Genomic DNA, 5,963 nt, shown 5'->3' on the forward strand with positions numbered 1-5,963 from the left:
ACAGCGGTAAACTTTCTGTTTTCAAACAGCAACATGTATACTTGTAACATAGGCATAGTAAAGGCTCTCAATCCAACTTTTATTGAGATAAAAGATGCAAAACATTGTTCTAAATAATAGCAAGAAAATCCTAACAAAATAAATTTACGCTCCAAGCAAAACACATATCATGTGGTGAATAAAAATATAACTCCAAGTAAAATTCCCGATGAACGAAGACGAAAGAGGGGATGCCTTCCGGGGCATCCCCAAACTTAGGCTCTTGGCTATCCTTGAATATTACCTTGGGGTGCCTTGGGCATACCCAATATTAGGCTCTTGCCACTCCTTATTCCATAGTCCATCGAATCCTTACCCAAAACTTGAGAACTTCACAACACAAAACTTAACAGAAAACTCGTAAGCTCCGTTAGTATAAGAAAATAAATAACCACTTCAAGGTACTGTAATGAACTCATTATTTATTTGTATTGGTGTTAAACCTACTGTATTCTAACTTCTCTATGGTTTATAAACTATTTTACTAGCCATAGATTCATCAAAATAAGTAAAGAACACACGAAAAATAGAATCTGTCAAAAACAGAACAGTCTGTAGTAATATGAATCAAACGTATACTTCTGGAACTCATAAAATTCTCAAATAAATTGATGGACCTGAGTAATTTTTCTATTAATCATCTGAAAAAAGAATTAACTAAATATCACTCTCCAAATAAAAATGGCAGCAGTTCTTGTGAGCGCTAAAGTTTCTGTTTTTTACAGCATGATCAACAAGACTTTCCATAAGTCTTCCCAAAGGTTCTACTTGGCACTAACACTAATTAAACAACTAAAACAACATCTAAACAGAGGCTAAATGAATTATTTATTACTAAACAGGAACAAAAAGCAAGGAACTAAAATAAAATTGGGTTGCCTCCCAACAAGCGCTATCGTTTAACGCCCCTAGCTAGGCATGATGATTTCAACGATGCTCACATAAAGGATAAGAATTGTAATATAAAGAGAGCATCATGAAGAATATGACTAGCACATTTAAGTCTAACCCTATTCCTATGCATAGGGATTTTGTGAGCAAACAACTTATGGGAACAATAATCAACTAGCATAGGAGGGCAAAACAAGCATAACTTCAAAACTTTAAGCACATAGAGAGGAAACTTGATATTATTGCAATTCCTACAAGCATACATTCCTCCCTCATAATAATTTTTAGTAGCATCATGAATGAATTCAACAATATAACCAGCACCTAAAGCATTTTTTTCATGATCTACTTGCATAGAAATTTTATTACTCTCCACATAAGCAAAATTCTTCTCATCAATAGTAGTGGGAGCAAACTCAACGAAATAACTATCATGTGATTGAAAATTAAGATCAAGATGACAAGTTTCATGGTTATCATTATTCTTTAAAGCATACGTGTCATCACAATAATCACCATAGATAGGAGGCATGCTTTCATCACAATAAATTTGCTCATCAAAACTTGGGGGACAAAAAATATCATCTTCATCAAACATAGCTTCCCCAAGCTTGTGGCTTTGCATGTCATTAGCATCATAGATATTCAAGGAATTCATACTAACAACATTGCAATCATTCTCATCATTCAAATATTTAGTGCCAAACATTTTATAGATTTCTTCTTCTAGCACTTGAGCACAATTATCCTTTCCATCATACTCACGAAATATATTAAAAAGGTGAAGCGTATTAGACAAACTTAATTCCATTTTTTTATAGTTTTCTTTTATAAACTAAACTAGTGATAAAACAAGAAACTAAATGACTCGATTGCAAGATATAAAGATATACCTTCAATCGCTAACCTCCCCGGCAACGGCGCCAGAAAAGAGCTTAGTTGACGGGGTGTGTTAGTGTCGCTTTCCTTGCCTCCCCGGCAACGACGCCAGAAAAGAGCTTGATGTCTACTACACAACCTTCTTCCTGTAGATGTTGTTGGGCCTCCAAGTGCAGAGGTTTGTAGGACAGTAGCAAATTTCCCTCAAGTGGATGACCTAAGGTTTATCAATCCGTAGGAGGCGTAGGATGAAGATGGTCTCTCTCAAGCAACCCTACAACCAAATAACAAAGAGTCTCTTGTGTCCCCAACACACCCAATACAATGGTAAATTGTATAGGTGCACTAGTTCGGCGAAGAGATGGTGATACAAGTGGTATATGGATAGTAGATATGAGTATTTGTAATCTGAAATTATAAAAACAGCAAGGTAACTAATGATAAAAGTGAGCGTAAACGGTATTGCAATGATAGGAAATAAGGCCTAGGGTTCATACTTTCGCCAGTGTAAGTTCCCTCAACAATACTAACATAATTGGATCATAAAACTATCCCTCAACATGCAACAAAGAGTCACTCCAAAGTTACTAATAGCGGACAACAAACGAAGAGATTATGGTAGGGTATGAAACCACCTCAAAGTTATTCTTTCCAATCAATCCGGTGGGCTATTCCTATAAGTGTCACAAACAGCCCTAGAGTTCGTACTAGAATAACACTTTAAGACACAAATCAATCAAAACCCTAATGTCACCTAGATACTCCAATGTCACCTCAAGTATCCGTGGGTATGATTATACGATATGCATCACACAATCTCAGATTCATCTATTCAACCAACACATAGAACCTCAAAGAGTGCCCCAAAGTTTCTACCGGAGAATCACGACGAAAACGTGTGCCAACCCCTATGCATAGGTTCCCAATGTCACGAAACCCGCAAGTTGGTCACCTTAACATACATCAAGTGGCACGTGGTATCCCATTGTCACCATAGATATCCACGGCAAGACATACATCAAGTGTTCTCAAATCTTTAAAGACTCAATCCGATAAGATGACTTCAAAGGGGAAACTCAATTCATTACAAGAGAGAAGAGGGGGGAGAAACATAGGATCCAACTATAATAGCAAAGCTCGCGATACATCAAGATCGTGCCAAATCAAGAACATGAGAGAGAGAGAGAGAGAGAGAGAGAGAGAGAGAGATCAAACACATAGCTACTGGTACATACCCTCAGCCCCGAGGGAGAACTACTCCCTCCTCGTCATGGAGAGCGCCGGGATGATGAAGATGGCCACCGGTGAGGGATCTCCCCTCTGGCAGGGTGCCGGAACAGGGTCCCGATTGACTTTTGGTGGCTACGGAGGCTTCTGGTGGCGGAACTCCCAATCTAATCTCCGTTCTGGAAGTTTTAGCGTACGACGATATATATTGGTGCAGGAAGTACGTCGGAGGAGCCACGAGGGCCCCACGAGGCAGGGGGGCGCGCCCTAGGGGGGTGGGCGCGCCCCCCACCCTCGTGGGCAGCTCCCGTATCTTCTGACATGGGGTCCAAGTCCATCAGGTGTGTTTCCTTCCAAAAATAACTTCTCCAGTTGATTTCGTTCCGTTTCGACTCCATCTGATATTCCTTTTCTTCGAAACACTGAAATAGGCATAAAACAGCAAATCTGGGCTGGGCCTCCGGTTAATAGGTTAGTCCCAAAAATAATATAAAAGTGGATAATAAGGCCCAATATTGCCCAAAACAGTAGATAATATAGCATGGAGCAATCAAAAATTATAGATATGTTGGAGACGTATCAATAGCTTGCTCAGTACCATATTATGGTATGCGTAATTACAAAGTGTTCGGAAGACAAGTGCTTACCGGGGTATCCGGACGGTTGCATCTAAGGCCAGCGTCCTCGGTAGTGTCCGGCCAATGTTTTCGCTTCCCAAAAAACAACTTCCACATCCCTTCGTGTGTAGTGCCGAAGAAGTGTTGGAGGGTTCGTGGTCCTTCCGGTTTGAGCTCCCACATGCGGCGAGACCTACGCTGGCAGGGCAGGATTCGGTGAACTAGCATCACTTGAATCACGTCGACAAGATCAATGTCTCTCTCAAGGAGGGTTCAGATGCGGCTCTGTAGAGTCTATGCTTCACCAACTGATCCCCAGTCCAGCCCCTTGTTAATCCATGATGCAAGCTATGGCGGAGGGATGGAACGGAACACAGGAATAGCTGCCGACCTGGTGCTACGGGGTTCCGTGACATAAAACCATTCTCTCTACCATTGGTGGGAGGTTTCGGTGAAAGAGCCTTTTGGCCAGAGAGTGTTGGTAATATTGCTCACTACGGCACCACCACACTCTGCATGTCCCTCATCAACTACCTTCGGCTTCACACTAAAGGTCTTGAGCCATAAGCCGAAGTGTGGGGGGATTTGGAGGAAGGCCTCGCATGTAATGATAAACGCCGAGGTGTGGAGGATAGAGTCCGGGGCTAGATCGTGAAAATCTAGTCCGTAATAAAACATTAGCCCCCGGACGAAGGGGTGAAGAGCGAACCCTAGCCCCCGAAGGAAGTGGGAGATGAATACGACCCTCTCGCCAGATCTGGGGGTCGGAATAACCTATCCTTGCGCAGGAAGCCTGTGGCGGACCTCCGCGGTCAAATATTTGTCCGCCCGAAGCTTTGCAATATCACCCTCTATAACGGAGGAAGCCACCCATCGGCCTTGAGAGCTGGGTCCGGACATGATGGGGAGGCTTGAAGCAATGAAATCGAACCTTGGGTGCTAGAACTCGAGGTTGGGAAGGCTGAGGAGAGGTTTTGCATAAAAAGACGGCCCTTGGTTCCTTTATAAAGGTAGCGGGTATTGAACGCCTCCTCCTAAGCCTAAGAACCTGCCTATTCCTAAGGAATCTTTCCCATAGGACGGTTGGGTTACCCACGCTCGTATTGATGAAAATCCCGTAATAAGGGGATACGATCTCTGCTTCGACAAGATGTGCCAATAATAACCACGCCCCGAGACGTGGAACGACGGGATGGGAAATGGTTCGAAATAATGATTGGGAAAGCGTGACGTCACATTACTAAAGTTGTCGACAGATTGGATTCGTGAAATATTATTCTCTCTACGGTGGTGCGTGTGGTGTGTGTTACAGGTCCGGACACAATTGTTTCGTATGAAGACTATCTTGGAGTTTGGAAGGAGGAACCCGCCTTGCAATGACGAAGACAAATCTACGCGCCGGATACCTTGTCATTGAAGCCAGGTTCAGGGGCTACTGAGGGAGTCCTGGACTAAGGGGTCCTCGGGCGTCCGGCCTGTTAGCCATGGGTCGGATTGATGGGATACGAAGACCGAAGACTATACCCGTGTCCTGATGGGACTCTCCTTGGCGTGGAAGGCAAGCTTCGGGACCGGATATGTAGATTCCTTTCTTTGTAACCGACCTTGGGTAACCCTATATCCTCCCGGTGCCTATATAAACCGGAGGACTTAGTCCAGAGGGAGAGACTCGTTACCATAGTCATACAAGCTAGACCTCTAGGGTTTAGCCATTACGATCTCGAGGTAGATTGTGACGCCCGGATAATTAGGCTACAATAATCCCGCGTTAACGATGCCACGTCACCTCGGTTACTGTTGATAAACTCGAGTTAGTTCAAAAACGATTCAAATTAAAATTTAAAATATAGGCAAACAATAAAATTTTCAAATATTAAAACTAAAATGTTTGGGTTGTGTCAAATAAATCGTAAGTAATTATGGTGGAGAAACCAAACTTTGTTATAAAGTTTAAAGGCTCTAAATTAATTAAAAAATGGCTAAAAATAAATATTTAAATGCCTTCTAAAGTTATAGAAGTGCAAAATATTTCATTTAGGTACCGAACTTTTTGTGACCGTGTCTCATTTTGCCACTCTAAATATGGAGCCAGTTTAATATTTTGTAAAACTATTTTACTAACAAAAATAAAAGAAAACAGTACATGAAAATTATATAAAAGGAAGAGGTATAAACAAAAACAAAACAACAAAAAAAGGAAGAAAGACCCCCCCCCCACGCTGGGCCTCAGCCCAGCTGGCCATCCAACCGGACCGGCCCACCTAACCCCCCCATAACCCCCCACCGACGGAAACCCTAGCCCGGTCCACC

The sequence above is a fragment of the Triticum dicoccoides genome, chromosome 3A, assembly GCF_002162155.2.
Source record: "Triticum dicoccoides isolate Atlit2015 ecotype Zavitan chromosome 3A, WEW_v2.0, whole genome shotgun sequence".
In the NCBI taxonomy this organism is placed as follows: Eukaryota; Viridiplantae; Streptophyta; class Magnoliopsida; order Poales; family Poaceae; genus Triticum; species Triticum dicoccoides.